Raw genomic sequence first — 12266 nt, forward strand, 5'->3', positions numbered from 1 at the left:
GAGAGAGACAGGCATTCATGTGCATCTTACAACATTTAATACCATAGAGAAGATTTACACATTATACTGGTAAATGTAAATACTTGTAAGTACACTAACACATTTCATCTCTTTGAAATTCATCCTTGCAATTCGAATTTTTTGAATTCTCAAATTTATATTATATATTTATATATATATATACACACACACTAATGAGTAGCTACGTGCAAGGCATGTATGCCCTCTTGCACATAGCACCTGAAGCCCTGATATGCAGAGAAAGAAATTTAAAAAAAAAAATAGTAAATAGGTAGTACAACCTTTTAAGATTATTAAAAGAATAGTAAATAATAAATATCACTACCTATTTCATCCAAATTTCACTTAACCCTAAAACTTTCTTTCTCTTCTCTCTCTCTTTTTCCTTTTTGTCCTCCTCACCATTTTCTCAAACATCTCTCTCTCTTTCTCCATCTCCCTATCCTTACCAATAGCTTGAAGACCAAAATCATCCCGAGCCCTTCCACTAAGTCACTCAATTCTTCACGAAGACCAACCGAAAGCCTACAAAAAATTAAAGAAAATAGTCTCTGATTTCAACATAGACGACGAAAACAGCAGTCATTGCGTCTGGGTTAAGTATGTCTTAGATCTACACATATTACCAATGGCTTTTCAATTTGGTTTGTTTTGGTGTACATCGGTATGTCAGTGTAAATGGGTATGATATATGCAGTGAGTTTATAAAAATTTGAAGGGATTTTGTTTCGATCTGTGTTGTTTCTTTGAGATCTAACCAGGGGCAGCTCAATACAAATTGAGGCCTAAGGTAAAATTTAAGTGAGTCATTCATAATTATAATACAATAAAATAAAAATTATTATATGGAATATTCTCAAAATTTTCAATAAAATGAGATTTTTTTTAAAATCTTTAAATACAATTTTTGTGAATTTATATTTATAACAACAACAACTTAAAATGATGCCTCAATGTAGATTTTGTGCCTCAATTTAGCAAAATCTTAAAAAATTTATTTAAAATGTAAATAATTCATTCATGTATTACTTATAAAAAAATCATTGTATTAAATATTAAATTTAGTATTATGGGGCTTTGCACACATTGAAAACTATACAAATTATTTAAAATTTTATTTCATGAAATGGTTTTTTCTTTTTTAAAAAATTTTTTACAAAAAACACTTTATTTTTATTTTTGGAGGCCTTACGTAGGGTGGGGGCCTTAGGCAATGGCTTAAATGGCCTTACCATTAAGCCGGCCCTTCTGTCTAGAGTCCTCAAAATGAAATTTTTTCTGATTTCCTTTCATCTCTCCCTCTTTCTGTGTCAGTTTCTTTGTTAGAAATTTTTTTTGTGAATCCTTAGAAATTTGAAAATTCATTTGGTACAAATCCGAGTAGTATTTTTTGTAATAGTGTGAGAAAAATCAGACTGATATTTTTTGTACAAATCCGACTAGGTATGATTTATTACCTACAGCGGATGTTCACCTACCATGCACGAAAATCTAAGGAATATCTTATTTTGTTGTTTAGATCTACACATACTACCGATAGTTTTTTAATTTTGTTTGTTCTCGTGTATATCGGTATAATTTTTTTACTCAACTTGTAGAAATTTCAACATCTCACATATTGTTTTTGGGTTTGGTTTATGTTTGAACTTTTTTTACTCATACCTAGCCTCTGTTGGTTGACGTCGGATCATGTATATAGGTATGATTTTTTTTTTTTTATGAATCTTTAGAAATTTCAACAGATTGTCTTTAGCTTTCGTTTTGTACAAATCTGTGATTTTGTGATTGACGGCTGTGATTTTGGGATAATTTACGGTGAAGTTGTGTTGTGCTTAGGTTGCTATGAGGAAGATAATTGTTGTGAGGTTGAATAGAGAGACATAAGTGGAAGAATGAAGTGTCAAACAAAAATACTGTTCATTCATATACATCTATCCATAAGTTCTTTTAAGTATAAGGAGATATATATATATATATATATATATATATATATATATACATATATTTATGAAAAAGTGGTGCTCCTCCCTAATCATCTTGTCCAATTCACTTAATTAGTATATTTTGTAACTATTCTTTATATGTTATTATCGATTTAGTTCCATCATATAGTAGGTTGGGACATCATCTTCTGCATTTCTTTTTCTAGGTGGGTTTACTTTAGCAAACACCATCCATTGATCCTAATACATAGAGTGGGGAATGTGATTGTAAATCATGAATTCGAATTAAAAGATGGGGATGTTTCCTTATCGATCATTATTTGTTTCCCTTAATAAACTATCAATTTCATTTCACAAATTTAAGTTAAAATTAGAGTTGTGAATATGATGGCGAGCCTGACATATAAACTACCTCTGAAAAAGTAGTAAGAACCTGACATCTAAACAAAAACACTCTTTTACTTTAAAGAGTTATTTATACCAAAAAGTGAATCCATATTTTACTTTATAGGATTTTCACCATTTCTTAAGAATGAATTAAAATCCACCAAATTCCTCTTCCTAGTTGGGTTAAAATTAGTACCTCCTTCCTTCTACCTTCTTATGAGTACAAATTGAGATTAGAATAGCTTATTTATATTTTTTATTAGAACTTTATCAGCGAATTTTTCAAATGGACTATAGACTTTTGTAAATATATATATATATATATATATATTTTTATGTATATATAGTTACCTATCATTTGTTCCTAAGGTTTCAAACAACATCTATCGTTTTTGGAACATTGACTTTTTCATATATATCTTTCCAAATACTTATATTCTCATTGTAAAATTAAAAATAATTCTATATAAAAAAATATAAAGTTACATAAATTTAAATCAGTTTTACTTTACACAAATTTATCATCTACAATATCAACAGAAACCCCCTTTTGGGATGAGATTTTCGTCTTCCTGACTTTTTGCCTAGTGGGTCGTGGGTCCATTTGGGCAGGGCAGAGGGATGGATGAATAAGGTGTATGCCCCCGCCCCTTGGCACCTGATGTGTGGGATCAAATTTTGGGAGGGTAAACCCCATCCCCCGCCCATTCAGGGGCGGGATGGGGTCCCCTCACCTTGAGAGGTGCAGGTAGCACCCCTAATTCGGTATACGTCTTATTTATTAAATAAATAAAAAAGAAGCCAACCTTCCACAATTTGATCACAACAATTGAAAGGTAGTTTTACTTATTTAAAAGCTTAATTACGTAGTAATATTAGAGCTACATTTTTCAGTTAATAACGTTTCAGACCTTTATTTTGGTCATTAATGTGAAACGCGTAAGGTTTCATTATGGTGCTTAGTTTGATAAAATTACAAGCTAATAATTAAATCATTTCTAATAGACCTACAAAAAGATATTTGTATTAATTTTTTAGGATTTTTCTATTAATTGGGTGTGGCAAAATCTTCTAATAAACCAATTTTGGGTGATATGATTTATAATCACTATAAAAATTTGACTTTTAGGGATGAAATTATTTAGAGACAAACTAAATTTCATCCCTAAAAGTAATTTTTTGAGACTCAAAAAAATGATGACTTTACAAAACCATTCGATCGGATAAATATCTGTTCGAATAGGATCTTCTGTGACGAATTCAATCCTCTCAAAAAGTTTTGTCCGTGCGAATGAACAAAAATAAGTTCAAACAGTAAAATTTTGGTGAGCAAGTAATTCATTATGCCGGAGAAAGTTCAAGACCGTTCGAACAGGAAATTTTGTTGTTTGAACGGAAAAGATTTGGTGGCAAAACCTGGGGGAAAGGTTTCTAGACCGTTCGAACGGAACATGTTTAGTTCGAACATATTCAAACACCACATTTATACATATATATAATATATACGAATTCATAAATTAATTTTATATAATTAATTTAAAAATATTTTAATGATTTCTTTTATGTTAAATAAGATTTTCAGTTAAATAAATATTATCAACCATACATCATATAATATAAATCAATAATTACTCTAGAAAATATAAAATATTTAATTTATAACTAAAGTAAATTATCAAAACACAATATATATTGTCCATGACTATAACAAAATAAATAAATAAATAAATAATAGAAACTATTGTGATGCGAGGTTTCTGCACACATCCTTGACTGCAGCTAATCATCTTTCTACTTGTGTTAGTCGAGTACTGAGCGTGACCTAAGTTGTATTACTGGCATGAATCTCTGTACGTAACTCAGAGATGTTAGCATTAATCTCTGTACGTAACTCAAATATGCTAGCAGTAATCTCTGTACACAACTCAGACATGGCAGTATGCACTGCATCGATCACCGCTGATGTGTGTATGCCGATCTCAACACGCAGTATGTTAGCCATCTTCTCGCGAGTAAATGTGCATGATGCGTCTGTCTGTGTAGATGCCTCACCAGCCAATACTCTAGGATATCCCGGTTGTGCATCTCTCTGAATATTAGCCTTGTCAGGAACAGATCCACAAAAATGAAGTCTCGAGTGTCTCGTGCTCTGTGACAGGGTGGTGCTGTTGATCGGTTCCATCGGCTCCTGTGCACGCTCGGCAACTTCTGGCACAACCTAGAAATGTAGCAAAAATCGAATAATTAGGATCCCAAATGGCTATATATATGTCGTAATGTACCAAACTTCCGATCGAATCCACTCAAATATGTACCCCACGAGGTTGATCAGAATGTCACGAGAGACCCGTATCATAAATTTCACTCTGTAACACCCCGCTTCTTCTTCCTGACGTAAACAAATTCTAAGGATGGAAATTATGTAACAATCCACCCCTTTTCTCTAGCGACTGCGAGCCTCATTATACGTGCTGAACCTCGATAGTGTATTTTAAACATATTATGTGATTTCTAAAGTATGCCCAGTGTTTTAAATGCACTGAAAATATTTATATGGAGTATTTTCAGTGTTTTCAAAATAAGCTTGATTTTAAATAAGACAATTATAATATTTTTTAAGAGTTCTAAAAATATTATAATTATCAAAAATCATTTTAATATCATTTATTAAAATGATTTGAGTTATTTTAAATATTATAAGATTTAAATTATGTTGAAAACTCTAATTAATTAAATGATTTTATTCTTTTAAAGATATTAAATAAGACTTCATCATTTTATTAATGACAAAGGAATATTATTTTATAAACTAAAGTTTAGTTTAAATAATATTCTACTTTAATTCCTCTTAGTCCTTTTAGTTAAGTTAATATTTATGCATTTTAAATCAGTATTTTAATTCTCTACCGTTAGATCGTCTTGTAGATCCCAAGATGAAGAGCCTGGATTAAATACCCAAGCCCCTCTATTTCTCCCTCTCTTTTTCCTTCCCTCTCTCTCTCCTCTCTCTCCCCCAGCTTATGTCACACGCCTTTCTCCCCCTAGCTGAATTCCTCCTCCTCCAGCCCAACCCCACCGCACACCGCCCGGTCTCACCGCCACCACCACCGGCGTCCTCTCACGCTAGCGACCAGGCTAGCCACCACCGACCTCACCCACGCGTAGCTCTCTCTCTCTTCTCACGGTAAGCCAATCGAAATGGGTAAAACCCGTTTCTCTCCCCATGTGCAGCCGTATGCGGCCACCGAGCACTACCATGAGCTTCCCCTACCCTCTCCCTTCCTCTTCCCTTGACCCGAAACCCATAGGCCTCCCTCACACGCACGAGTCCCCCCCCCCCCCACGCACGAGTTTATCACCCTTGCGCCGCCATACGCGACTACCCAGGCCACACCCTCTGATTTTCCCTATTTGAGATCCACGACCTAAACTCCTCCATGAGCCATCGTGCCTTCGACATGTGCCACCTCGACACCACCATGAGACCACCACCCCAAGACCACAATCCAACCCTCTTATGCATAGATCCGCACCTGTAGCCACCGTACACGAGTTAGCTGCCACATACGACCCATCCGATGTCATCAACCATGACGGTCAGCGAACAACGCACTGGTCAACCCTGACTATGGTATAACCCTCTATCTCTCTTTATTTATCTTAGTTGGTTCGTTAGGTTGTAGATTGTGTTGTTAGTAATTGTGATGTGCTGTGTAGTAAAATGTTGGGCGTATCTGTGTTGTATGATGTGTAATGTTGTGGACTGTGCTGTGAAGTGTGGTTGTGAAGTATGAGTTGTAGTGATGATGTGGCGTTGTGTGGATTGAGAAGAGAGTACGCGTAAATTGTACTCTTGTGGTGTAGTATGGGATAAGAATAGTATATGTAAAATATACTCTCTTGGCGTAAGGTGGAATGAGAAGATTACATGTGTAGTGTACTCTGTGAGGAGTAACGTGTGTGAAGGGAGTACATATGGAGTATACTCCATGTGGTGGAGTGATGCACCATATAGCGGATATGCCATAGTGGTGATGGGTCATAACATGTATGGAAGGAGTACACATGGAGCGTACTCCATGAGGTGGATACACCATGTGGCGTGTCGTAGAGATAAGGATGGTTGCGTAGTTGATGGGCGTAGAGCGTGGTGAGTAGTGTCGGGGATTGTAGAATAGTGTCTAGAGGTAGTTAAGACTTGGCCTGTAGTCTGAGGTGACAGGTGTCAACATGTTTGACTTATGGCTGAGAGTATGTGTAAAGTGACAGAACAAGTGTAAGAGTGCACAGTGAAAGCATGACTGGGGAATCTCACGAAGTGACATAGTTAAACCAGAAGTCATGCTTGTGATGGGTGAGGGGTTAGTGTAGGAGTGACATAGCAGGAACGTGACGAGATGTCACAATGTGACAGGAGTACGTGAGAGGCCATACTCATGATGAGTTAAGAGTTGGTGTAGAAATGATGTAGCGGGATGTCGGGTGACGTGACACCGTCATGGTGTAGCTTGGGAGTAATCTTGAGCTATATGACATGACGTAAGGTGTAGTTGTGAACGGACTCTTGTCGTATTAAATGTTGGGATGAACTGTCAAATGGGACTGGTAACATGAAGAGTCATGCTAGCCGGGTTAAGAAAATAATGGTATCGGAGTATGGTGCTTGTCCTTACGAGCATGTGATCAACGTGTTATATGTTGGTCTTAGGTGATAAAGGGGTAAGGTACATGTGTAATCTGGCAAGACACATGTACCGGACGGATTCAACATATGTAATGGATAATCTGTCATAATCATGGTTACACGGTGCTTAAACCTCGAAGTTGGCTTAGAGCTGTGTGGCGTGTATGGATGGAAATGAGGATTAGTATGAGCTAAGGTGCATGGAGGTAGTAACGAGTGTATTGTCTAGGATTGGGATACGTGACTTCGTCGGTCGGAATCATGCGTCGGAATGTGGTCACTAGGAAGAGGAAGATGAAGGTCAGGTCTCGTTTGCATTCAAAACCCATTTCAACTCATCTCAACTTATCTCATCTCATTATTACAACTTTTTCAAATTTTCACACAAAATATAATAAACAATTCAACTTTTTCAAATCCCAAAATACCTTTTCCAAATTCTAATACAAAATATAATAAATAATTTAATTTTTATTCTACTATTCACAAATCATCTTAACATATCTCAACTCATCTATGAATCCAAACCACTCATTGTCTTAATCCTAAGGTGAATCATGGGTTCACTTTAGTGAATGGGCACTCAGGATAAGACATTGAGTTTGGAAGATGTAGTGACCGTAAGTGGATCTCAAAGGTTTTAACATAGTAAAGAGCACGTAAAAGCACGGGATAGAATGAGAGTATTCCAAGTGAAGTGTAGCTATATTTCTAGTTTAAGTTGTTTATGCATTAGATAAAGAATGACGTCAAGGTTATGTGTATGCATGTAGATTGTCATCTGACATGCACATAAATGGACTGCATGATATGAAAGTAGCATGAAATCCAAGTAAGTATTATGTTCATACTCTTCTAGAGTTTTCTAAAATACACGAAATGAAAATAAAATGTTTTTCCGTTACAATATCTTACGAAACGACAAGGATGTTTTATGAAAACATGCTAAGTATAAGTGTTTAAAGGTATATATATATATATATATATATATATATATATATATATATACGACCCTCCTTGGCAGCCCCTTGTTATGAACCAAAAAGTATTAATTGTACATATGTGAATGGACGATTATACAATGTATCTGTTGTATATATTTTCCACGAAAAGAAATGTTGAGGTTGATGTCTGATGCTTTAATTGATGCTTTGAACGATGCGAAAAAAGTATGGTGTTTTAAAATGTCCCTATGAACTGATATTTTAAGGATGCCATGAACTAATATTTTATAGATGTCATAAAAGATGACGTTTAAGCTCATGCTTTTAAATGACGTTTTCCATGAATGAACTGTTAAATAAAATATAGAGCTGAAATGAACTGAAAAGAAATGATTGAACTGAAAGAAAGGACTGAACGTTTAATGTATGAAAATACATAATGGCCACATAAATGAATGAAAAGGGTACCAAAGGACTGGGCAGATTGCAATGCTGGGTAAGTAGTACTGGTAGTGCACTCAGTGCTGCCCCTAATTGAAAAGGGATTCTCAACTCGTAGTCACGGGCAGAGTTCGAGTCTAAAAGAAGACAACTAATCCCAACACACTGGGCATTACAGTGTGTACCGGCCAATGAAAGTGATAAGAAAGAATGATGGAAACCAAGATGGGCCTAGTCTTAAAGATCCTTTGTGATGTGAACCAAGATGGGCTTAGTCTTAAAGATCCTTTGCAACTTCCAAATGGGTCAAGAAGATCAAGGAGCAATGCAAGGATTGATGTAATCCACTTGGGATAAGTTTAGTAAGAGCCCAACATTCAAGATGGGCTTGAATGATGAAGATCCCGTTTTAATTCATTTAATAAGCTATGGAAGAGGGCAACGACAAGACTAAAGGCTTTGGGCTCCTGAAGGATTTAAACTTGTTTAATTCATTTAAATGATTTATTTTATTAGTTTAGAATTATTGGGTTTAATTATGAGAAGGACTTAAGGGGGTCTATTCAAGGGCATGTTGGAAAATTTATTATTTTGTTGAACTAGGGTTTTAAGAAGTACTGTAGCAACTAAGGTTTCAAAAGTACTGTAGCTGAGAGTTACTGTAGCGTCGTACTGTAGTCGTGGCACTGTTCACTTAGGAGTATTTTTGGAAGTTGAGGCTTTATTTTGGCTAGGGTTTTAATTAGGTTTTGGTTTAAATACTCTTTGTTAGCCTCATTCTAAGAGTTTTTTTTATGAAATTTGATGAATTTATTCATTGTAAGTTGAGTTTTACTCATCTTATTCTTGATTGAACTTTTAAACTTATCAAAAGTAAATCAGAACCTTTGTGGCGTTCCTCCTTGTAATCTGGGTTCTTGAGACGGGTCTTCAACGGGTCTAGATTTTAATATAATCTAGGTTCTTAAAACAAGTTCTCATCGGGTCTGGATTCTCCATCCGTTTGACTTGATTTTGGCTTTCTTGGGAAGTTTTCAAATTGATTGTAGGTTCAAGGGATTATATTTCCTACGGGTTCATATTAAAGAATGTATGAATGTATGAATGCATTAATGCATCTAATTCTTAAGAAATGAAGGCACTGATGGGGGACACGTTTTAAGAAAAGAAAGCTCATTTTTAAAGAAAAACCCCGCCCAGTAATGTTTTCAAATGAACGCATGTATGCATGTACGTATAGTATGTATGGAATGATGAATGTATGAATGAAAACCTATATTATTATATTTTAACTGTATAAAGTAATGCTTACGAGTCATCGACTTATTTTAGTTTTTATGTATGCCCCTCCTCTCACAGGGACTGAATGAGCAGTACGTGTCAAGGCGAACACGGCTCAAGGGGAAGAGCACGAAAGTTTAGGCATGAGAGTTCTAACTGCATGAGAGGCTTTTTTATTTTATTGTAAGACTAATATTTTCCATTGTAAACCTCTTTTATTATCAAATCACATTTTATTTTTATAACATAGAGTCTTGCACTCTGGCTATGGAAGTAAAAAGTTTTAAATCGAACGGTAATTCTTGTCGTCATTTCTAAAATTATTTTATAAAAAGTCTCACCACAAGGACGGACGTTACACGCTCGATCTATGCCAATCTCGATCTTATCCTGCCGAGGGTCAATATTATTGCCGATTATCAAATTTATGATCTTAAAAAAAGAAGATAAATCCGTCTACCTAATACTCTTCATCCCATTGTACACTGGAGCATTTGGACCAACAATTAGGTCTCTGACCTCATGATTAGCGAGTGTATTGACCTCATCTATATAAACTAGTCCCTCGTCCTGAGCAGTCTTTGCATCACCTGAAGGATCAGACTCTCTAGGCAGCAGGTCGGATAGGCATCGACCGGTCTAGGAATACTGAGATATGCAGCGAGTCCATCCACTAGAAATATAACAAGAACTCCTCAAATACAGATCCTGTATACCCCTCTATCTTGTCACAGATGAGGCACTACTAGAGGCGTGATGTTGGAAAAATAGCGTAAAATGGGTAAGATTAAGTTTAACATTCCTAACAAATATACCGGAGGTGAAGGACAACAAGCAACTTGGCTTGCATTGCATGTGGGTGATCTTACACAAACTTATGCACATTTGGCTACGAGTTCATGGCATAAAGTCCCGCAAGATGTGAAATAGCTTATAAGAAGTTTCGTTTGATATGTAATATTTAAATAATAAATTTAGATTGATATTATTTAATATTCTAAATAATAATATCTTTGTGTATATACTTTTTCAATGATGACTGCAAACTAAATTTTGGTCGGAAAGAGGAGCGTAAAACTGTCGATGAGCTGATGTTTAATTCATTCTATAAGTATAAGGCAATGTGTCACGAACATTACAAGAAGTACGAGAACAAGGAAGATGCACGCTAGCATCCTTTTCAGGATGTCCAACCTGAAGATTGGAAAAAATTTTACGACATGTTTGAGGATCCATTATATAAGGTAAGTTAAATGAATTCTTTATGTGTCCTATTCGTAATTTTTACTCACTGATTTTTACAACTTCAATGCAGGAGACTGGAGCGAAGTTTTATAAACAAAACAAATATATCGAAGTTGAAGATTCATCATCATGTAGGTTCAAGATCTTTCTATTGTCTATCTATGAAATTAATAATGTCCTCTTTTTTTTCATTCTATATAATTCATTTTTAATATTGACTTTATGTCTTAACAATATTTTTATAGAAAGAGTCAGACACCAATTATGATCTGACAAAATTATATGCTATATCACATACTAATAGTAATGGAGAATGGACTCATCCTGATGTTCTTGTGAATTATGTAAGTATTATAACTTATTTTAATTAAACATATTTAAATTATTGTGTCAATATTAATTTTAAATGTTGTGTGTAAGATAAAATGGTTGCCCTCCGTGCTGAAGCTGCATCATATCAGAATTCATCAACAAGTGATGTTGAAATTTTTACACAAATTTTGAGTCAACGTTCAGGGTATTTGAGGGGTTTGGGTAGCTATGTAAAACCTTCAAACTCTTCATCAACGTCAAGTACTACTGCTGTAGCGTTAGAGAATGCGAATTCTAGGATCGAAGAATTGATTGCAAAACAGCATGAGTTAGAGGCTCAATCGACGAAACAAGTAGACATGAAGATGAGCATAAAATAGCAAGAAGATCAACAAAGAGAGACGCAACTCTAAATGCAGATGCTTATGCAACAACTCAAGTCTCAAAGCAATTGCTTTTCGTATTTTGCATATTGAATAATTATGTACTGATAACATTATTAGTATTATTACTATTTTATTTATTTAGTTCTGACTTATTACATTAGTTTTATTTATATTGAACAATTTGTAATATATTTTTTGAAATATAAATATCTATTTGATTTTAAATTAGTATTCTCCATGAAAATACTAACATTTTGAACGAACGTTATATACATCAGACACAATTGTTCGAACCTCACAACTTAGAGTTTGAATGCTAAAAAAAGTTGTACCCCTTTCGAACACGTTCGAACATGCAATTTACTATTTCTGTCCCAAACACGTTCAAATAACTTAATTTACGTTCGATCATTAATTTGTTTGTTCGAACGTTTTTTCATGTGTATTTGGTCGAACAGACTGATATCGATCGACCGGCCATGACATACCCGAACAGATATATTGTTCGAACGTTTTTTTGGCTGTTCGAATGACTTTCTGAGACAAATTTCAATCGTCCCAGAAAAAAAATTTTCACTCGACCATGATCGAACAGTCCAGCTAAATTTTATCTTAAAAGATA

Source organism: Juglans microcarpa x Juglans regia, chromosome 3S (genome assembly GCF_004785595.1).
Source record: "Juglans microcarpa x Juglans regia isolate MS1-56 chromosome 3S, Jm3101_v1.0, whole genome shotgun sequence".
NCBI lineage: Eukaryota > Viridiplantae > Streptophyta > Magnoliopsida > Fagales > Juglandaceae > Juglans > Juglans microcarpa x Juglans regia.